General features: G+C 36.7%; 1 protein-coding gene across 1 annotated transcript in view; it reads left to right on the top strand.

Moving 5' to 3' along the window:
- Positions 1-2,122: 2,122 nt before the first annotated feature.
- LOC117993235 (uncharacterized) overlaps positions 2,123-25,112 on the top strand; it is a 190,995-nt gene continuing 168,005 nt past the window's right edge. The window contains exon 1 of the mRNA XM_034980987.2: positions 2,123-2,223. The gene's annotated coding sequence lies outside the window, so the exon portion shown is untranslated. The remainder of the gene's footprint in view (positions 2,224-25,112) is intronic.

Raw genomic sequence — 25,112 nt, 5'->3', positions numbered from 1 at the left:
TTAAAAAACAAAAGAAAACGCGTCGACAATTCCACACAAAAAAGTTAAATGGCGTATTATGAATTCGTTTTCTTTAATATCCCTCATATTACCACTGAATGTACAAACTCCCTGTTTTGCTTAAACATGAATTTTATTGTGCATCTATATCTATGCTTATTATTCTAAATCTAATCTATTTAATCTAATTATTATTATGAAGAGAAAATATTTGTTTGTCTGTAATCGATAAACTCTGAAACTACTGAATCAATTTTAATAATTCTTTCACTGTAAGCTTTTCTTTAGATTCTTATTTTGAACTAGCTTATGCTCGCGACTTCGTCCGCGTGGACTACAGAAATTTCAAACCCCTATTTCACCCCCTTAGGGGTTGAATTATCAAAAATCCTTTCTTATATCCATAATATCCATAATAGCTATCTGCATGCCAAATTTCAGCCCGATCCGTCCAGTAGTTTGAGCTGTGCGTTGATAGATCAGTCAGTCAGTCAATCCTTTTATATATTTAGATATCAAGTTCTATGAAATGAAGACATGATCTACCAATAAATAATAAAATTATTATTACTTGTGTCTGTGGTTTATTACATTTTCATAAAAATATGTACTCAGTTTCAAAGTTACGCTTTGTTCAAAGTATAAATTTCAGTTTACGTTCTATAAGCACTACAGTTTTCAGCCCGTTTTTTTTAAATTTGTGCCTTTAGTAAGCGATCCCTTTTATGCAGTCATCAGCATTAATCAGCATTAATAAATTTTTATGAAAAAAACTTCAGTTAGAGGGCAATAGCTCTACCATAAAGCATAAATATGATAAATGAAGTCAGCTATAAATATTTACAATTGCCTTCATATATCATTTTATAACTATTGTTAACATAATAACTTACAGTAAACTTACTGAATATTTAATTTAATTTATATAATTTAATATCCAGGTCACATTTGTACCACATTTGTACCGTTTTAGAAACTTATAGCTACTTGCTTGTACATAAAGGTAATAATTATGTAAAATAGTAGAAATAATTTTTATTGTTTCTTGCATGGAATGTAAACCTGATTGTAGAAAACTTTCCTTATAGCATTATTATCCAAAAGCTCTAGAAAATAATAAGCAATTTAAATTCGTTCTGTTTCTTGTATTTAACTAGCTTATGCTCGCGACTTCGTACGCGTGGACTACACAAATTTCAAATCCCTATTTCACCCCCTTAGAGGTTGAATTTTCAAAACTCCTTTCTTAGCGGATGCCTACGTCATAATAGCTATCTACATTATATAAATTAAGTAAATTTTATTTTATTTTATTGTAATTTTTAAATGTGTTTATGGGCTTTATGCCAGACAATAAAAAAACTATAAAAAAAAATAGCTATCTGCATACCAAGTTTCAGCCTGATCCGTCCAGTAGTTTGAGCTGTGCGTTGATAGATCAGTCAGTCAGTCAGTCAGTCAGTCAGTCAGTCAGTCAGTCAGTCAGTCAGTCAGTCAGTCAGTCAGTCAGTCAGTCACCTTTTCCTTTTATATATTTATAGATTAGGTAGAGAGAGCTATATTGACTTAACCGCGGATAGGGTATATCAATAGGATAGTGCACAAAACAATTTACAATTTGGAATCAGTCGAAGTTTAAAGATGTCGAGCGATTGTTTAGTATATAATTTGCTGGGGCTCTTATTCTACTTGAGTTTTTTTTTTCTATTTTTTTCTATACAATAAATACACTTTTTATTTTCTCCCCTTTCCCAGCTGTATTTTGCTATCCGTATGTAGGTTTAAAATAAAATCAATTGAATATACAAGCCGACCGTACGTTCCGACAAATACTAAGTCAATTATGCGCGAGTAAGTGCAAATATACATCCATACATATCAAAATAGTGATAAAAAACAATATAAAAAGTGTCATGTGAGAGTAACAGATGACTGAATTAAGAAATGACTTTGGTTATGTACGTGGGAGTGAAAGTGGTGGTTGTTTGCAGGGAGTGGGGTTGAGTTTACAGGGAGTGGGGTTGAGTTTACGGACATTGTGTGTGGTGTCCATGCGTGGGTTTGGGGTGGGGTTATGGCGTGTTTTGGGGGTGTTTTTGGTGGGGGTGCTTGTGGTGGGGGCGAGCGAGTTTCCCGAGAGGGAGTGCTGCGATCCTGTGTATCCTCCGAACACGGCGACGACCGCTGCAGCGCCGGTTACTCACCCTGTCAGCAAAGTTTCAGGTAAGTGGTAAGCTAAGGATTATCATCATCATAATGATCGACCCATCGCCAGCCCACTACTGAGAACGGGTCTCCTCTCAGAATGAGAAGGGTTTAGGCCATAGTTTGACACGTTGGCCCTGTGCGGATTGGCAGACTTCACACACCTTTGCGTGTGTGAAGTCCCTGTAAGAGACGTATGTCCAGCTGTGGAGCTAATTACATAAAAGTCGTTTTAGTTTATTTTTTTATTCATACGTAAATACATTTATTTCCTACGTAACAAAACTGAATTCCGCGGATTTGACGCTTTTATTTATTAGTTCACAGCGTGACGGTTGGTGCAAAATTGTGTGTCACCAACGCGACGTGACAAATCGTCACGTCTAATTAATACCCGCCGTTAGGGCTGCTACACGAATCTTTTTTATTCAGATACAAGTTAGCCCTTGACTGCAATCTCACCTGGTGGTAAGTGATGATGCCGTCTAAGATGGAAGCGGGCTAACCTGGAAGGGGTATGCCAGTTTTTATTAAACCCATGCCCCTTTGGTTTCTACACGGCATCGTACCGGAACGTTAAATCGCTTGGCGGCACGGGTTTGCCGGTAGGGTGTTAACTAGCCACGGCCGAAGCCGCCTTCCCACGAAATTTAGAAATTATAAAATTCCAAACCCCTGCTAGGAATCGCACTCGGGACCCTAACAATACAATAAAACTATTCTCTATCCACGGAAAGAAGTCAGTATACCGCTCTTTCTGTTACGTACCTAATCCCATACAACAACAACAACACAAACAAAAATTTCAGTGGTCGTTACCATTTAGAGTCACCAACAATACATGTTTTCAAAAATTATTCGAAATTCAATTCGAAAATATAGTTCCGTTTGTAATTAATTGGTTGGTATGTCAAAATGCGTTTAACCTAAGTATAATGTAAATCTGAAACGAGAAGATACAAATTCATTTATCGTAGATTAAAAAATATCATTTTACTTTCATCAGGTCTTTCTTTCTTTACTTTTCGGTAAATGTTTAAATTAAGGTTTTTATTTTTAATTACATGTAAGTTATACGTACTAACATAGTTTTAAGTCTTTAAATATTACTACTATTTACTAACACCATATGGACCACGGTCTGAAATAAAGTTTTTTTTTTTTTAATTTTATAAGAAACAATGGTATTTTTTAAAAGATTATTACTTACTATTGTGTGAAATTGTGGTGTGCAACTAATTAACTCGTATGCCATAAGTTACCATTAAATAAATACTTCCTGCAACGAATTACAGGATAGGTAGGTACACTCGTTAAACAAAAGAGCGTAAAGCGTATTTTTGTTAATTTTATTTATGGTCAGTAAACGCCGTATAGTCCGGGACAGTTCGAGGTGGCAACCGGGGGGGAACGTTCCGCACACCCGCACAACTCCCGCGCTAACCTGGTGCGGGCGAGCGCGGAAGACGTGAGAATGTGCGGAGCGCCCTCTCGCTTCATACCCCGATTGCCATCTCAACCTGTCGCGTAATATAGTTGATACAGAGCGTCAGCGTGTCACCTTTAATTAATGGCGCATACTCAGGGTTGCCACATTACCATTCGTAATATTTCCTTTTAGAATAACTTTAAGCTGGAATGCTTCCTAGTTAAAGAAGTTCTAACGAGTTTCTAACGATCTAAAGCAGGAGTTTAATCATATTTCATCATACGAGGTATCTCTTTAAAAGGACTTTTGCTAATAGTCGTGGTTTTATAATTATTGGTGTGATATTTTACAGGATTTATTTTCCAATTCCGATTATACTTGAAGTTAAGAATGCGTATTACGCCTAATTGTAGGTACATTCTTTTGACTAAAGCACAAATTTATACTAACTTACTTGAAATCAATTTTATTCTTTCTTATAAATATCTAAATTAAAAAGTTTTTTCTGTTATGTTAACCAAACCCAGCCAAACTGTATGATTCGACTTACTTTGTACTTTATGTTAAGAGACCATATTATTATTGCGTGATTTTTTTAATAAGTCCAAAGTTTTAATAAAATAACTAACGGACCCGCCCCAGCTTCGCTCGGGTGGAGGTGGAGGAGTAGAGGTAGAATTTTCAAAATATCCTGAAACATGTTTCTTTATTTTGTAACCAATAAACAAAAATCTTTCATCCCCTATTTAACCCCTTAGGGGCAGAGTTTTAAAAAAATAGTGAAAGGCTTATTTTTTATTCTTTAGCCTAAGCCTATTTTTCATTGATGTAACTTTAAAAATGATAGACTTTCATACAAACTTCCAACCCCCATTTAACCCACTGAAGGGTGGAATTTTGAAAAACTTTGAAAAAAATTTAAGTGGGTATTTACTCTTACTTATTCTTCTTACTACTATTTATCTTCTACCTTATCCGCCACCGCTCCAAATTTTTCGTAAGTCCGTTTAGTCGCACGGTAGCGCGTTTCGGTCACCCATACCGCGCACTTTGGCTGCGCTCAACGCGCTGCTGAAGGAGTCCCCTCGCTGTGACATATTTGCTGACAAATGGGCTGACCTCATGGGTCAGATCTTGCACTTTTGTGAAAATTTATAATTTTGCTTTTTAAAATTTATAATTTTATCAATTTTTGTAAGTATGTTTATGTTAGTTTGTACTCGTAGTTTAGTTAGTGTAATTGGCTTTATGGCCGTTCTAATTAAATAATAAATAATTAATAAATAAATAATAATAAATAATATCTTATTTACTCTTACTTACTTACTTATATATTTACTCTTTACAAAAAACACACTTTCCAAATTTCATGTCTCTAGGATCAGCTGTTTAGGCTGTGCGTTGATATATAAGTCAATCAGTCAGTCAGTCAGTCAGCACTTCGAATTTTATATATACAGATAACATAAGTGCCAACCCTGTAAAGGACAGATAGTTTGACACAACACTGCCATCCTTCATTTCCTCTATTAAGGTGAAACGGTGAATTGTAAATTGAAATTAACAAAAAAAACCGGCCAAGTGCGAGTCAGGCTCGCGCAACGAGGGTTACGTACTACAATCGTATTTTTTCGACATTTTGCACGATAAATCAAAAACTATGATGTGTAAAAATAAATAAAATCTGTTTTTAAAATATATTTCATATGATACCCCACTTAATATAGTTATCTCACTTCGAAAGTTGAAAATACTAATTAATTATTAGTTCATGACCACAATTTAATTTTTTTGTGTGATGTATAATCACAAATTCACGGTTTTCAGATTTTTCCCCGAATGTCTGCTATAAGACCGACCTTCCTGCCAAATTTCATGATTCTAGGTCAACGGGAAGTACCCTGTAGGTTTCTTGACAGACCGACAGACAAACAACAAAGTGATCCTATAAGGGTTCCGTTTTTCCTTTTGAGGTACGGAACTCTAAAAACAGATTGCTTCTTTTTCGATTTATTTTTCATAGGTACATCATCATGATCAACCGGCATCGCCGGTTCACTACAGACCACGACAAGGAGACCTCAGAATGAGGACTGGTTTGGCCTATGGCTATATACCACGCCGGCCAAGCGCGAATTGGCAGACTTCACACACCTTTGAGAACATTATGGAAAATTCTCAGGCATGCAGTTTTCCTCAAGATGGTTTCCTTCACCGTTAAAGCAAGTGATATTAATTAATTAATTACTTAAGTTCGTAAAAGTTAGCGATCCGTGCCGGGGATCGAACATCCGACTTCCGATTAAGAGGTGGACGTCTTAACCACTAGACTATGACAGCTTATAATATACCTAGCTAATACATGTTCCTATAATTTTATACATTTTGACTTTGCACATTTCGAAGATGGAATGAAGGAATGATAACAACATAATTTCTATGAAATTCTAGATGGGAGGCTAAATACTGAGTAGGTACATAAAAATATCAGCAAAAAGATTTTCGCGTGAAATAAAAAATATTCGATAGATATTCATTTTCACTGCTCTATTTTTTGGATCTTTTGTGAAAGTCTATTAAAGTGGGCTGGTGTGATGAATTGCAGATTATGAATGGGACTTCCACCTAAATTGTTGATGCCCCAGATTTAGCGGGAAAACGGGTTAAAAAATTATGAGCGCGGATTTTTGCATTCTACTTACTTACTTCGGATTTTTTGTAACAATGTCCGGAACAGCAACTATATTTATAGGTAAATCACTAGCTTTTTTCGCGACTTCGTCTGCGTGATATTTATAGCCTGTAGCATTCGGAGATAATGTAGTTATCTATGTGTGAAAGAATTTTCGGGTTCGTATCATTAGTACCGACGATTACTAAACTTACAAACTTTGTTCAATGTTCAACCAGCCTGTTTGCGTCCACTGCTGGACATAGGCCTTCCCACGAGCGCGCCACTACACACGATCCTCTGCCTTCCTCATCCACCCACTTCGCTACCTTCTTAAGTTCGTCAGTCCAGCGGGTTGGAGGTCGTCCCACACTGCGCTTGCCGATACGCGGTCTCCACTCCAGAACACGTCTGCCCCAGAACAGTTCTGCGACAGACGTGGCCTGCCCACTGCCACTTCAGCTGGCTAATTCGTTGAGCTATGTCAGTCACTTTGCTTCTCCGAATAAACTTTACCTCTTTATAATAATATTTGTGTAGACTATATGATGCCCGCTTATTCGTCTACGTGGATTTAGGTTTTTAAAAATCTAAGCTAAGCTAGACCCGGCCTAGACCGCTAAAGTGGGTCGTGGTTTAAGTGAATATGCTCAAACACCTACAATTCCATGAAAATTTTGAGAATATGATAAGGAGGAAAATCAAGGTGGCAGGTAAATAATTGTCAACAAACACGCCTTGAAGAAATAAACAGGCAGAATCCGCGACAGGTCGAGATGATAATCGGGGTATGAGGCAGGGGGACGCCCTGCACACCCGCACTTCACCCGCGCTCGCCCGCACCGGGTTAGCGCGGGGGCTGTGCAATTATGCGAGGCGATCCCTCCCCGACTGCCTTCTCGACCTGTCGCGTACTTATATATTATTTTGTTTGAATAAGAACCTCATTATCACATTCAAATATCCCTGAAAATCGCTTTTGTCAATGTACGAATATAAAATGGCTCAGCCATCTTGTTGTAACAATAATAAGTATTATACTTAATCTTTATGTAATTACTGATGCCCGCGACTCCGTCTGCGTGGTTAGATTCTTAAATGCCGTGGGTATTCTTCGATTTTCCGGGAAGAAAACTAGATTATGTCCATAGACAAAGAGAGTGACATAGGCTAGTTGCATAGCATGTATTTAAAGACATATATTTAAATACATATATCCATGCAGGAAATTACGCCGATTCGTTGCTGTGTTGTGACGTAATCGATTCAATAGATAAACCAACAAACAAACATACTTTCGCATTTATAATATGGGTAGTGATTTATTCAGGAAGATCTGGGTGTCCACCACATTGGTTTTTCAAGGGGCGGACCAACAAATTCCTGAAAGGCCGGCAACGCATTGGTGGTTTCTCTGGTACCTACTGCAAATGTTCATGGGCGGCGGTATTCACTTAACATCAGGTGACCCGCCTGCTCGTTTGCTCGCCCGTTTTATTAAAAAAAACATTATACACCACACCCAAGGAAACCCTTACCATTATGTGTTTAAAGAAATATAAGTCACGACTCACGACTCTCCACATAATAATAAATAGGATACAGAGAGAGAATATTCCTTTTTGTTCCCTAACGATATCTTTTCAGATACACTTGTACGTTCAAACGCTAAAAGAATATAATGCGAAAGTAAATTTTACATAATACTGAAGAATCTCTACATTCGTCTGGATACAGAGCTAGATCTAGGTCACAGCGATGCAATTCCACAGGATCTGAAATAATTTCGAGTACAAACAACACAGATACTTTTTTCTAATGTGTGTCCGCTTTTTTGTCCTGCGACCTTTTATAGCTGACATGGCTTGCTTTCTTTCTTTTTTTTGCCTTGCTCTGTTGGACGAGAATGAAGAGCTGTTTTTTTTGCCTTGCTCTGTTGGACGAGAATGAACAGCTGTTTTTTTTTTGCCTTGCTCTGTTGGACGAGAATGAACAGCTGTTTTTTTTTTTGCCTTGCTCTGTTGGACGAGAATGAACAGCTGTTTTTTTTTTGCCTTGCTCTGTTGGACGAGAATGAACAGCTGTTTTTTTTGCCTTGCTCTGTTGGACCAGAATGAACAGCTGTTTTTTTTGCCTTGCTTTGTTGGACGAGAATGAACAGCTGTTTTTTTTGCCTTGCTCTGTTGGACGAGAATGAACAGCTGTTTTTTTTTTTGCCTTGCTCTGTTGGACGAGAATGAACAGCTATTTTTTTTTTCAGATTGTCATTCATTTTTATGTTTTATATGTTATTTTTTATTTTATTCATGCATAATATTACATTTTTAAATGTATATAACGGGTACATACCACGAATAATTTATGTTTTTATTTGTCGATATTTCAACCCAATTTGTCCTTCAATCACGTCGCAACGAAGCAACGGATCGACGTGATTTTTGCATGGGTATAGTTTAAGAGGGCTCAGGACGGTGCTTTCTTCATACAAACGTAGGAGGGTAATTACTACATTATTTGATACTAGCTGATGCCCGCGACTTCGTCCGCGTGGAATTAGGTTTTTTAAAAATCCCGTGGGAACTCTTTGATTTTGCGGGATAGCCTATGTCACTCTCCAGGTCTTTATCTATACCCGTGCAAAAATCTCGTCAATCGGTTGCACCGTTGCGACGTGATTGAAGGACAAACCAACAAACCAATAAACCAACAAACACACTTTCGCATTTATAATAAGGGTACTGATTGTACGCTCAAAACTGAGTATTATATCGATTTATCTTGTCATTATCTAGGTTTATTGATATAACACATTGAAAAAATATTGATTTTAAAGTTACGAGCCTCAAAAGAGTCCTATTTTAACACTAAATTCATGACAACTTGGGGCGTAAATAAATAAGATTAGGGGGATGAAAATTCTTAAAGAATTTAACATTAGACATAGTTTATTTATTTATTAGTTGAAATACCTATACTTTGCAAACATAAATTCAGTAGTTTTTTCTCAAAAATACTTTTCCTAAACCCTTTTCGCGCGCTTGATTTCGGTGAAAATCATCGTGCCTCTCACCTTTCTCATACAATATCAAGTGAAAAGCAAACAGGTTACCCACGTGCGCTGCCAATTTTGGGACCTGGAGAGTGGCATAGGCTACTTTTCATCCCGGAAAATCAAAGAGTTCCCACGGGATTTTTAAAAACCTAAATCCACGCGTACAAAGTCGCGGGCATCAGCTAGTTTAGTAAGTATGATTATAGTTTGTTTCCAAACAGATCCATAGCAATCAAATGACATGCAAACAACATTTTCCTATTAAATTTGAAATATTTTAAATTGCCGCCGTAATAAAGCCTTAATTAGTTCTATTAACGTGTTGGTAATTGTGACGTAATTATCTGCAATCATCGGAAAAGTATTGTTAAAGTGTCGGCCGCTTACAGTGCGGCCACATGATATTTATATTCAGGAAATAATGTATTCATGGGTGTGTTTTTATGATTATTCTTATGGACAGACACAAAAAAAATTATTTTATTTTATTATGCTTGATTAGACTATCACCGCTTCTAACTTTAATTCTAAATTCTAAATTCAAAATAAATTATTCTTATTCTATTCTTATTCTAACTAATAAAACCTTTAGGTTTTGATTTCCTTTTCTTGACAGACAGACAACGAAGTGATCCTATAAGGGATCCCTTTTGCCTTTGAGGTACGGAACCATAAAAACTTTTAATTAAAGGTATAGGAATGCCGTAGGGAGAGAAATAGCGAAAGATTTAAAGCACCTATTTATTGGAAATCTGAATTAAATCAGACGGCTATTATTTACTTGCTTTTCCCACTACTTGGTTCGCATGGATTTAATTTTTTTATGACGCCTTTCTTGTTGATGTTATACCTCAAAATCAAAATCGCAAGTTTTGAGATCCAGGGGTTTGAGTTTATATGTCAGTCAGTTTCATATTTTATAAAGATAACGCTTACACTGAGTCGATACACGAAATTCATAAAACCGATTTGTTCATGGAAATGACCAGTTAATAGGCAAACGGTTTTCAGAGCACGCCGCGTATGTGTGCTGGGTGCAGGGTGAATCGCATTTTATATTCAATTACTTTTTAATAAAAGCCAATGTGAGACTATTAATAATAAAACCTAAAATAATCACTATCACTTCCTACATATACTAATATTATAAAAAGTAATTAATGTGAAAGTGTGTTTGTTTGTTTGTCCTTCATTATTGCCGCAAGGGAGCAACGGATTGGCGTAATTTTTTGCATGAGTATAGTTAAAGATCTGGAGCGTGACAAAAGCTACTTTTTATTCTGCAAAATCAAAGAGGAGACCACGAGATTTTTAGAACCTAAAATCACGCGAACGAAGTCGCGAGCATCACCTATAATAAAAAAAAAAAAAATTAGGCCCAGTCGCATGACAGACGATTAAAGTTACGTTACGGTGCTTGCTTCGTTGCGGCGTGATTGAAGGGCAAACGAACAAACAAACAGCTAAAAAATATAGACTTTAACTAAGTACGAAAGACTCTGCAACGATCTCTCATACCAGAGTGCGAAACACTCAGACATATAAGTGTTTTAGACAGGACATATAATTATTTAGCTCGAGGACGCTTGGATGTTGTTGTCATAATTAGCTGTCCTATACAGTTTTCTTCGCATAAAGTCATCTATAAAAAAGAGGTATGCCGCACCGGGTTAGCGTAGAGGCTGTGCGGGTGTGAGGGGCGTCCCCAACCCGATTGCCTTATTTATGCTAGTTGAGGCCTGCGACTTCGTCACAGGTTTTTAAGATCCTGTGGAAACACTTTCAAAATCTGTACGTGCAAAAAATGCTAGTAGTGATTTCAGCTAAGAAAAATATAGACTTAGGTAAGTACGAAAGACTACAACGATCTATAAATACCAGTATAATACCAGTACGAGATTTTATGTCTCACCAACGTCGACAGTATTAGAGTGTCCAAACACTTCAGCGTTATAGTAAACTGGATCTTAACCTGCCTTGTCTTAAAGCTTAAGTTTGTCTACACATCTACAGCCAGCGCTCCAAGCGGAAACGTTGCGAAATTAAAATCTATGGTATTTAATTTTTGACCGTACATACACCTCCGCGGGATAGCACCGCTTCAACCCAGACCACCAAACGGGCGTCCTCTACCTCGCGAGCTTCTGCGGTCACCCACACCAGCGCAACGTGCTGATGAAGATGACGACGATGAGGACGACGCAAGCTTTACCGGCTTTGATAATACCCCTGTGCACAACGACGAGCCCACAGCCTACAGTACGGGCGCCCAGGATCCAACACAAAACCGAGACCTCGAGGCCCTAAGCCAAGAAGGTAGGCTTTAGCCGACAACGGCTTAAAGGACGTTACCGGGGAAGCGTTCTTCCCCGCGCCACACCCGGGCAAGGAGGCCATGCCTCGAGGCCCGTACCCCCGTTTTGGCCTAGGTCAAACGGAGAAGACCCCGCTGAATTTTTGACTTCAATTCAAGGCCTTTAGGTCCATTTTACTTTGACATTATTGTGTTTCGACTCTCTAGTTCTAGCAACGTTGGCGATACGAAAAATCTTATACTAAGCGTACAGAGAGATAATAAGAAAATAAAACTGAAAAGAAAATAGCTAGACGAGACACTCAGCCATCCAAGTGTTTTAGACAGGGCATAATCACTTAGCTCAGGGAGTGTTGTCATAATCAGATAGCCTATACAGCAGTATATCACATAAAGTCATCTAGGTATGCTCGTTTACATAACTTATTTGTCTAGACACTAGACCTTCCATGTCAATGATCCTAGTAAGTAATGCTTTTTATTTTATACGACTGTAACGTTACGACACGACCACGCTGTTGCGTCGTATAGTACTTATTTTTTTACTAACAGACTCACGCTGAGCTCTATGTTAGTAAAAGTCAAATGATTTATTTAAAAATAGGTAATAAAATACTCTTTTTAATAGTCAGATGTTGGATTTGTAAGATATAGTGGTGATAATTATTACGCAAACTTTAAACTAAAGCTACGAGGGCTCCAAACGCGCCCAGGTTTGCCCACAACAAACTCAGTTTGTTATAATGAAAACTTACATGTAAAATCACAAGTTTCTAGACCCAGCTGTGAAAAGTTTACATATACACTTTCACAATTATAACATGCTAGATGGTGCCCAGTCCACGTAAATTTAGGTTTTAAAAATACCGTGGGAACTTCTTTGATTTTCTTTGATCAAAAGTCGTATATATCCAATTCCAGAATGCAAGCTATCTCTGTACCAAGATGAAATTGGCCACGACTTTGTCGTCCATGTGTATACTAACATATTTTAAGAATACCGTGGAAATTCTATGATATTTCGGGATTATAAGTAGTTTATAGCCTTCCCCGAGATGCAAGCTATCTCTGTACCAAATTTGGTCAAAATCGGTTGAACGGATGAGCCGTGAAAGGCTAGCAGACAGACAGACAGACTGTACAGATTGTCGTCGTATCGTTGTCGTATAGTATGAAGTAATCTTTGGTCGTCGCTGAAATTATTATTTGTGAATATCATCCAACATACTTACCATAATTGAGAGATTTGACTACTAAAGATTTCAGTTTATTATGTCTTGTCGTAGTCTGAAAAGACTCTTCAGAATCTTATCATGAAATAAGATGAATGGATCCAAGGTATTATATCTATAAGGTATTGATTTAAAAATATTTTGACGACCTCCGTGGGTGACGAGCGCTGTGGTCTTATCAGTGGGAGGGCCCGGGTTCGATTCCCGGCAGGGGAAATTTTGAATTTTATAATTCCTAAATTTTCTCTGGTCCGGTCTGATGGGAGGTTTCGACCGTGGTTAGTTACCACCCTATCGGGAAAATCGTGCCGCCGAGCTTATGTTTCGGTACGATACCGTGTAGAAACCAAGGGTGTATGAGTTTAATAAAAATTGTCATATACACCTTCCAGGATAGCCCGCTTCCAACTTAGACTGCATCATCACTTACCAGTAGGTGAGATTACAGTCGAAGGCTAACTTGTATCTGAATGAAAAATAAAAAAATCGCTTTGCCGATAGTGCGGTAACCACCCACGGCGGTAATCTCCCACCAGAGATAATTATCTCTGGTCTATTCCCAAGGCGCCCCTGCCAGAAATCGAACCCGGGGCCACAGCTCTCACCACTACGCCAGGGAGGTCGTCAAAACCAGTTAGTCTGTAACAAGTATCAACCAACTTTTAATAATGTCTAAGAGAAACGGTCTTCGACTCGAAATATCCGTGGTAGGTTAGGGTACGAATACCCATTGATTTATAAACTTAATGAAAAGCTAACATACCCTTATCGCTACCCATTACGGATCATGTCAAAGTTAATAAGCACATACCCCGCGGCGCCATAGAAATATGTACACGTATATCCTTAATAGATTACTCTCTACTTTACCTACCCAGAAATTATACATGCTTCTAAAGTGGAATGTCCATTATTGTATAGAGTTCAGGCCTTATCACAAAAAAACCGGCCAAGTGCGAGTCACTAGCTTTTAGTTCTATTGTAATATTTTCAATCAAACTTTATAATACGCATTGATTTATTGAGCCTGCTTATATGCACTCTCTTTTGCAGAGAAAATAAGTAACTTTGCTATGCTAAGTAAGTACCAATACTTTCTAAGTGTAATGAACGCGTATTTTTCATTAAAAGAAAAATAAGTTTAAATTAGAGAATATTAATTTAGTAGGTAGCTATTTCCATTTACTGTTGAGGGCCTTTTTAATTGACGATTTTCGTAAAAATGTTAGTCCATTCTTTCACCTATCTTCTATCTAAATATATAAAACGAAAAGGTGACTGACTGACTGAGTGACTGATCTATCAACGCACAGCTCAAACTACTGGACGGCTCGGGTTGAAATTTGGCATGTACATAGCTATTATGACGTAGATCTCAGTTAAGAAAGGATTTTTGAAAATTCAACCCCTAAGGTGGTAAAATAGGGATTCGAAATTTGTGTAGTCCACGCGGACAAAGGGCATAAGCTAGTCAACGATATATTACTAGGTATACGTTTCTACTGATGTAGATTGAATAGCAAAAGCACTTTGAACTAAGTAATTTTAGTTCTTTATGTAGATCTGATGTCTTGCAAGAGATCATAAGCAATAAAAAACCTTAAATTATGGGTTGCAGTAAAAACTTTCCAACGGGCGATGTTAACCTTAATAACATAAAAGGCTTAGGGCACACCAATGATATTTATAACATCTGACATATCCACGAGAAAAGGGTAGACATTTACGGATAAAGAATAATAAAATTGTATGGTAATGGATAAAGGCACATTTATTATTGGCAAGTTACCTTTTCTGATATTTGTATTGATGTAAGGATCAGAAAATTAAGGGGCCGATGAAATTTTAAAATGCTTCATCTATATAAACAAGTCAGCTCATTCAAGTAACAATTAAGTAAACGATATCATGATCAACTCATCACCGGCTCACTACGGGTCTCCTCTTAGAATAACTAATAGTTCACCAGTATGGCCAAGGGTGGACACACTTCACTTCACACGCCATTGAGAACATTACGGAAAACTCTCGGGCACGCAGGTTTCCTCACAATGTAAGTATGCCATCACCGTTAAAGCAAGCGTTATTTTAATATCTTTATTTTTAAAAAGCTTTTTCATATGTACATGACAACCCTATCGTACCTTATATCATAGATAAACTTAATTAACAATTATAACTAAAATCAAATTTTATATACCAAATATTCTACCTAACTTAAGCACCTAACTTAAAAAACATTGTGTATATTCATATCTTTATATTGAAAGTCATTCAGCATTTTAAGAATTCAATTTAATTTCTTAAAGCGCACATAACTCCGAATAGTTTGAGGTGGGTGCACGGGATCGAACGTACGACCTCCCGAAAAAGAGGCGGACGTCTTAACCACTAGGCTATCGGCTTCAACGACATACTATTCACTAACATAATATGGTTCTAACATACATTCTGTCGTTAATTACATCGCAAACTTCATCAAGCCATATCGCGTCGCGGCGCAGTCTACAGTGTGGTTTATACAAGTCCTAAGCTATAACTAAACCATATTACTTGACAAGCTAGTAATTAGTGCTATTAGAGTACCTGTCCACTGAAATTTAGCAGAGCGGAGATGTGGGATTATTATTGATAGATCACGTGATCATTTTATCACGTAGTCTTCTTATTTATATCTTTTTAACTTTGATTGACTGACTGACTGATCTATCAACGCACAGCTCAAACTACTGGACGGATCGGGCTAAAATTTGGCATGCAGATAGCTATTATGAGTTAGACATTCGCTAAGAAAAGATTTTTGAAAATTAGATTCAGATTCAGATTCAGATTTATTTATTTGCTTTCATGTACATTTACATTTATTGATGGTGGGTGCTTAAAGCTAAAAGCTAAATACATGAGACCCTGTCAGGGTATTGCAAATACAATTTTAGGTACAATAAAATGGTAAATATTAAAGATACAATACGAATAGGATTAAATTATTAAAATTATTAATCTTACAAGGTCTTATAGTTTAATGTCAATATCAGATGTCATTTACAGGTGCGTCACGCTATTGAGGTTTATGCAGTTAGAAATTCTTGTATATCATAAAAGCATTTTTGTAGTAGCCATTGTTTTAATTTTCTCTTAAAGGTGACTTCTTTTGTTTCTTCTTTAATGTCGTTAGGAAGTTTGTTATAAATAATGATTGATCTGTAATACGGGCTGCTACGGCGTATTATTTGTAAGCTGTAATGTGGAAGAGCCAGGTTGTGCTTGTTTCGCGAGTTTCGATGGTATGTACTGTCTAATGTTTTGTATAAGTGTGAGTGTTTCCTAACAAACAGAACTGTTTCCATTATGTATATAGATGGTAATGTCAGGATCTTTTTTCCTATGAAATGTGGCTTACAACTGTCTCTTTGCCTAATATTTACTAATATTCGTATGCATTTTTTTTGAGCAATAAATAAGTCCCCCACGTCTGTGCTCTGTCCCCAAAGTATAATACCGTACTTAATCCACGAGTAAGCATAAGCGTAGTATGCAGATAGCGCTGTTTCGTAGTTAGTGTTTGCCTTAAGAACACTTAGGGCATATGCAAATCGTGAAAGTTTCTTCCTGACATCTTGTATATGTTGTTTCCAGTTTAAGTGAGTGTCGATAGTTAGGCCCAGAAGCTTGAATTCCCCAACCTCCTCAATACTTATTTCTTTTGTTAAGTTTCCTAATTCGAGAGGTTTTTTCTGGTATGGTCTAAATTAAACCTCTAAGGGGGTAAAATAGGGGTTTGAAATTTGTGTAGTCCACGCGGACGACATCCGCTGCATAACTCTCCGGTACACTAGTTTTACATCTCTCAAACGTACAGTACGCGGAAGAAAGTAATGTACATTGGCCTTTAGAATGACATTTCGGCTTTGTAGAGCGTTGTCTCTGTCACTCTTACCTATGTGACGTTTTGTCAGTCTCAACGACAGAGACAATGCTCTACAGATCTGCTATCTCATTCTAAAGTTCGATGTACATTACTTTCTGCCGCGTAGAGAGCAAAACTAAGAACCAAAAATTGGGCTAAATGACCCAGAATTCTTGATTAACAACGTCGCAAAGTCACAAATAGAACGTTAAAATGTCTTTGGTCCAAAGTACAAACATTGGCCATTAGATCGTAAACTTGATCAAACATTTAGGTTGCATAGTCTTCGGCGTAGTATAAACAAGTCCTAAGTTTTAATGAACTAGGTCACGTTCGAGCGGTGACGTCACAGGACAACAGCCATGGGGCTATTTGCACTGATTAAACCGTTACTTAGCTTAGGGTTGGAGAAACGTTAACTAAAGACGTTCTTTTTTGGGATATTATGTTGATTTACAAGCATTGAACCTATGAAATCAGGCCCTCAAAAATAAGTCTTTAAATCATGACCGATGAATTAATTCACAAAATTAATACTACATATCCACAAAATAACATTAAATTTATACTATTATGTTATTAATATATTATATTATTTTATTACTATTATATTATTTATACTATTATTTATGCTATATGGTAAACTTCCTTTTTAGCGCATACTGTACAGCTTAGTATAAACAAGTCCTAAGTTTTAATGAGCTGGGTCTTGTTTGAGTGGTGACGTCACATGACAACAGCTATAGTCATAGTCATAGCCATTGGTAATTACATCTTAAACTTGATCAAACTCCCAAACCATTATTTCGCATAGTCGACAGCGCAGTATAAACAAATCCTAAGTTTTAATAAAGTAGGTCACGTTCGAGAGGTGACAAAATAGCTAACATCTAAATATGCTTGCAATCACACACTCCCATTTAAACACCCACGCATACACACACGCACACACACACACACACAACCATACACACACACTGTAGTAATTTTATTATTGTATATACATTTATTGTAAATCTATTCTGTTGAAATAGTTTTCATTATAATTTCAAGTAATCTCTTGTGGCCCCTTCTGTTAAAACTAGATTTAGATTTAAATAATAATTATGTAATTTCGCTGTTGATTACTTTCAAAAAAACAAAATAAAATAAAATAAAAACTCCCAAACCATTATGTCGCATAGTCCACAGCGTAGTATAAACAAATCCTAAGTTTTAATAAAGTAGGTCACGTTCGAGAGGTGACGTCACAGGACAATAGCCATGGGGCTGTTTGCACTGATTAAACCTTTAGCTCGGGGAAGGAGTGATGTTATGTATTAAGACAGGGGAAAGCTATCAGGGTTATTTTGTTGAAATAAGCACAAAAACAATCGTAAATAACATGTGAAAAATAGTAATAAAAATCATTTTTAATTAGAAAATTATTTTTAAATAAATAAAAAACTACGAATTTTTAAAGATAAACACATCCATTTTACCATCCAGTTTTTATATTTTATGACTGGACATATTGTATAATACGTCACTAAAGTAGAGACAAAGTTTGTTATGATTTTAATGCGAATGAAATTGCATGCAAAATACCGATGTAATTTGTACTTTAATTAGAAATAATTAAAAGTAAGGTCAAGTGTACACTGGTGATTTGTTACTGCGACTTCGGGTCTAATTTGAATACGTCTACATTGAATTTTAAACAGGTTTCAGTTAGATTTCCTCCCACCGTGGAAATATTGCATCGATTCACTTGCAAATGCGAACGTGATCCGGGTGGAGAATTTACGGTTTAGAATATAGAACAATAACGTTGATTCGACTTGTGATTGGAGTCTCTATACAGCTCTTCATTTAGGTAGAGTATTATCATTTTAAATTATAATCTTCGTTTAATTGCGCTGTTTTATTTAATCCTAATCACACTAATATTATAAAGGCAAAAGTTTGAGTGCGTGTGTGCGTGTGCGTGTGTGTGTGTGTGTGTGTGTGTGTGTGTGTGTGTGTGTGTGTGTGTGTGTGTGTGTGTGTGTGTGTGTGTGTGTGTGTGTGTGTGTGTGGGTGTGTGTGTGTTTGTTTGCTACTCTTTCCCGCAAAACTTCTGAACGGATTTGACTGAAATTAGGAAGAGAAATAGCTTATACCGTGACTTAACGGAATAGTTTACTTTTTATTCCGGAAAATCAAAGAGTTCCTGCGGGATTTAAAAAAAATTATCCAACACGGACGAAATCACCTACTTTAATATTAAAAATGTCTAGTTTAATATTTGGGTGTTTGATACTCCTATTAGCTGAAATTGGGAATGGAGATAGTTTATAAACACATTGGCTATTTTTTATTCCGGAAAGTCTATCATTAAAAAAAACCTAAATTCACCAAAGTGTTTACTTATTAAAATGAGTAATAAGTTTTTTAACTTAAAAATAGAGTAATTTCTGCTGGAAAATATTTTTTATGTTAAAAAATTGTTTTTTTGTCGTTTACGCATTGTGACGTTGTGAATTGATATCCGTTGCAGCGTGACGTTAATAATTAATTATGTTAAAAATAAATAAAAATATTGATTTTATTCTCTTTAATACTGAATTCTAGCCCCATAAACTACCACTATACAAAAAATCACATAATTTTATTACTACAATCCAAGACCCTATTATCCTACCCGGATCTCTTCCGAGATGAAAAGGTCAAAATCGTTTAAAAAGGAATAGTTTAACTCGTGAAAATACCACTAAAGTGCGAGTATATTTTTAGACAAATATTAACGTTTCCCCAACCGAAAATATGATAATGAGTGAATACGAATTACACCTTTATTACGTTCATCCCGTGGCGTAATTAACATCTCGTACACACGACCTAGATACATTGTAAGTGTTAGGACAAGGTTATACTTGTTTTTTTAAGTAACTACAAAAACTTTTTGACTTCATGACTACATTTATTGTACACTTGAAGATGCCCACCACTTTAACTGCGTGGGTTTAGGAAATTTACGCACTGCATCCGATTTAAATGCGTGAAAATACGTTCCAAAGTGGGTTGTTCCGTATTCATCCTATGACAAGATCGGTTGAATCGTGAAAGGTGACAGACAGATAGCGATACTTTCGCATCACCTATAATATTCAAAATACAAAACTGTATTTCTTTGTTGGTTTGTCCTTCAGTCACGCTGCAAAGGAGCAACGGATCGACGTACTTTTTGGCATCGATATAGCTTTAATCCAAGCGGACGAAGTGGAGATCAACAGCTAGTTTTATATTATTAGTATGGATGTATTAATGGCAAATTTTAAAAAAGCTTTGAAATAGCTGACATTCCAATCAATAAGTATAAAAGTGAGAAAGGTCGCATATTGATCTTGTGCACTGAACTCTATGTGAACACATCCTTGTTTTGCTTCTCCGCAAGCCGAGCTAGTCTTAACATGAAATCCTTGGCTAATTAGCGCACTATTACATGACGTACTCCTAGTTTCTAGATTAAATTCTCACGTTTCTAAAATAAAATTGCACCTGATAAAATAATTTAAAATAATATCACATATTATTATAATTTAAAAAAAGAGAAAGTGGTCTGGTGGGAGGCTTCGGCCGTGGCTAGTTACCACCCTACCGGCAAAGCCGTGCCGCCAAGCGATTTAGCGTTCCGGTACGATGGCGTGTAGAAACCAAAGGGGTATGGGTTTAATAAAAACTGCCATACCCCTTCCAGGTTAGCCCGCTATCATCTTAGACTGCATCATCACTTACCACCAGGTGAGATTGCAGTCAAAGGCTAACTTGATTCTGAATAAAAAAAAAAAGGTTAGTATTAATTTTCTCATTTTATGCAATTATAGGTATACGTTCTAGGTACTTGATGTATCAAGCGCACCGGGCGCGTGGACGGGATACTTAAGACAAAATGAATGGCGGAAGAAACACTTATCTAGGTGAGATCGCAGTCAAGGGCTAACTTGTATCAGAATAAAAAAAATAAGTAGCCTGTGGCAGTCTTCATGCCGAAACGACATATCGGTGCTATAAAATTGCAATAACGACATACTAGCTGATGCCCGCGACTTCGTCGGCGTGAAATTAGGTTTTTAAAAATCCCGTGGGAAATCTTTGATTTTCCGGGATAAGCTTATGAAGAAGGGGAATAGCTTATGTGTTAATCCAGGGTATAATCTATCTCCATTCCAAATGTCATCCAAATCCGTTCAGCCGTTTTTGCGTGATTGAGTAACAAACATCCAAACATCCAAACATCCACACTTTCACATTTATAATATTAGTAGGATTGTACGACATTCTACCGACGATTCTTGCTACATTTTAAACTTTGTACCATGCGGCCGCATGGCATACCGCCTTGTCGCACCATATTGCTCTGGCATAAATGAAGCTTAACGCTTATGTAACAACTAGCTTATGCTCGCGACAAATTTCAAACCCCTACTTTACCTCCTTGCGGGTTGAATTTTCAAAAATCCTTTCTTAGCGGATGCCTACGTCATAATAGCTATCTACATGCCAAATTTCAGCCCGATCCGTCCAGTAGTTTGAGCTGTACGTTGATAGATCAGTCAGTCAGTCAGTCAATCACCCTTTCCTTTTTTTTTACTTTTTTAATGAAAATATTACAATAAAACTTAAAGCTAGCCTTATCTAATTACTATACAAATCATGCCCGCGTGGAATGGTGCCAAGAATACTGGCTGCATTTCCGCGCTGGACAGCCAGGCTGATCCGTTGCGCAAAAAATGAGCCAGCCCTTCTGTCACCACCATTTCCTTTTATATATTTAGATATCGTGGCTGTTGGGGAATGGTGCCGTTAAGATCAGGGTGGAGAGTGAACCTATCATCCGATAGCATTTATTCATAAGAGCAGTTTCGTATATAAAGCAAGCAAGCTAATACAAAATTTAATACTTACTTTCAAAAGTAGCGCGTACCGCCATTAATCAATTGAAAGTATAAGAACATTAATTCACACTCAACTAAATAGCTTTCTCTAGTTTGAAAGTAAATTTTATAAAAGAAAAGTAAGTAGAGAGCTGTGAATAATTCATCAACTAAAATGTTTTTAAGATTTCTGTAGTACGTAATACATTATACGAATCTACTTAGGTCTTGGAGTTTGAAAGTGAACACTCGTGTTTTGTTTCGAAAATAAGATTTATTTCACTTTTTACCCCTCAAAAGAAGCTGTGATATTGATTTCATGTTTTGTATCCCGTGGACAGACGAGGCTTTGTTAAAAGAATTGTAGCGATTAAATAGCACACTTGCTTAATGGTAAAGGAAAACATCGTGAGGAAACATGCATGCCTGGAAAGTTCTTCATTATGCTCTCTAAAGTGTATACAATCTGCCAATCAACAATTGAGTATTTAACTGTATGAAAAATAAATTATTTCTCAGCGTTTATTAAATAGAGGATCTTCCAAAATAAGTAAAATCCACATCCTTTGTTAGTTTTAATTGTAATAAAATATATTTTGAATTATCGATTAACCTCAAAAACCGGCCAAGTGCGAGTCAGGCTCTCGCAACGAGGATTCCGTACTAAAGTCGTATTTTTTCGACATTTTGCACGATAACTCAAAAACTATGATTCATAAAAATAAATAAAAATCTGTTCTAGAATGCAAAGGTAAAGACCTTTGTGTGATGTAACCACAAATTAGTGGTTTTCAGATTTTTCCCCGAATGTCTGCTATAAGACCTACCAAATTTCATGATTCTAGGTCAACGGGAAGTACCCTGTAGATTTCTTGACAGACAGACAGACAACAAAGTGATCCTATAGATAAGGGTTCCGTTTTTCCTTTTGAGGTACGGAACCCTAAAAAGGACGTCATTGTGATGTGACGTCACATACCAGTATTTCATAGAATCTCACATGCTAAGCGCGCGTTTTGACTTTTGACGTTTAATAAAAAGTCACCGATTTGACTAGTTGTCAAATACGTATTAGCTAGCATACTGGACTGTGCCCTAAAACCTTCTCATTCTGAGAGACATTGTTATAGTCAGTCATCAGTTGTGATCAGGCTTTAGGTAGGGGAGCCCAAGATGCTAAATAGGGATTTACCTGAGCGTCGTGGGGATCTGTTGGATTGTGAAGATTAGGTGCTAAAAAGAAAAAAAGGTTATATGATGTAACCCCTTTCACTGGTGGGGAGAGCGCGTACAGGTTTTTGAAAAATGTAAAAAAAGTCACAAAGAAATACTCGAGCGCTTTAGATATTAATAGTAGTATAAAATGCGCCCCATATGTTCTTTTTATCGCAAAAATATTTATCTGCCGGTTTGCATGGTGGGGGTGGTCGGACGAAGGTGTAGAAGGGGGCGCCAAGCGCGAGTCTATGAATTTAAAAAAAAAGAAAAGAAAAAAGAAAATAGACCCAAAAATATTTATCGAGCGCGTGAGATATTGAGAAGGGATGTTAAATCCTCAAAAATCCTATTCAAAAAACTGTCGATTTGGACGCAACCAAAAGTCATGGCCGATGTTTGAAACTTTGTGACTCTCCCATTTCCTTAGGTCACGCTCAAAATTGTCAGATCAGTGAAATGCACTTTTCTGCATTAATTTACCTTGTCTTAATCTGACGCGCTCGAGTAAATCCCAAAATCCCCCCTTGGGCTCCCCTACCATTACAACTCTTGGACATTTACTATCAACTTGTTAGAGCTATGGAATAATTAGTTAATCTAACAAGATTACACTCACAAGAGAAAATGACACAGTTCCAAGTAAACTACAGCCCAACTTACAAACATATAAGTTTATTAATTAAAACTTAAACATTTTATGAATAAGGGCGGGGTCTAGAATATTCTAGAACAGTACTCGGGTCACGTACGGTAACATAATGTAATCTAAGTTGAACTGCTAGTTGCAACTTGGAGCGCTCTTGTGAGCTTTCGGAATACATGTTTTGATCTACTTGACTCTTTTACTCTTCTTATAATATTGTAATATTTGATAAAGCTAGCGATATTTTTAACGTAATCCTGAAGAAACCTATAGTCCGTACAAAAAGACTTCTTACGCGCCATTTTAACTCTATGGGTCAACTGTCATGTCAAAAGTACGGTTTAACCAAGGTTCTCCTTTAAAATAAGGACTAAAATTTTTGACATGTATTTGACTCATAAAGTTAAAATGGCGCGTGTAGTCTTTTTTTACGCATTATGCTATGCCTTATTATTTGATTACCTCCCTGGCGCAGTGGTGAGTGCTGTGGTCTTTTTAAGCGGGAGGCCCCAGGTTCGATTCCCAGCAGAGGCAATTTGGGGATTTTTAATTTTACTTTTCATCCTGGTAAATCGAGGTGTTCCTACATGATTTTTTAAAAACCTAAAGCGCGGATGAAGTCGCGTTATCGCCTATTTAGCTATAGTATTTTTTTTTAAACAATCATATTTTTACAAATGTTTATATTTTTGGGGCAAAAATGCAAGTTTGAGTGACTAACTATTGTACTATTAGATAAAGCGTGTACATAGCAAAACTGAAGTCGCGAAACTTCTGCCCTTGTAACGAACTTTGACATTTACCTGAACATCTTTGCCTATGTAAAGTTAACCACACACTAGATGTGAGCCGCAAAATCCGCAAGAGTTAATCAGTTTATTAGCCTATAATTATGTGTATATAATATGTTTATCGATTTATCAGCCCCCTTATTTTACAACATTAGATTTAGATGTTCATAAATGCATCTAGTCATAGTTGGTTTCGTCGCATTCCGTGGCGGATGAGACAACAAAAATTATATTAGGGAAAAATTGAGATAACTGTATCTCAAAGAACATACGTCTGATTGCGTTAAATCTCAATAAGTAACAATCTGAGTAATAATTTATATTATTTAGACGATATCCGCGTGGATTGAGGTTTTATAAAAATTCAGTGGGAATTCTTTGGTCAAATCATTCAAATCAAATCATTTAGTTATTTTTCGAATATAGTAGGTACCTACATGTACTTATATTATTTTTATGGAGTCATAAAAATTAGGTAATCACATATCCTGCCAAGCATAGTAGTATCTCATCTCAGGTAACATCGTATCGGACGCTGCAAAAAATGCGGCGAACGTCATATTATATTTTCGATAGCTATCAGTTAGTTCAAGGGCTAAGTATTTCCCACAAAAATCATGTTCTATGAGGTTGTGAAAATAAGTTTGCCGTTTGGACAAGTTGTAAGCAAAAATGAGTTGCAGCCTGCAATTTTTTTTGATGTGGATGGCGTACATAGAGGGCGTTGACAGCAGCAGTTAAATAATAGGATTATA

Source organism: Maniola hyperantus, chromosome 23 (assembly GCF_902806685.2).
Source record: "Maniola hyperantus chromosome 23, iAphHyp1.2, whole genome shotgun sequence".
Classification (NCBI taxonomy): domain Eukaryota; kingdom Metazoa; phylum Arthropoda; class Insecta; order Lepidoptera; family Nymphalidae; genus Maniola; species Maniola hyperantus.
This window is presented reverse-complemented; position numbering and strand designations above follow the sequence as displayed.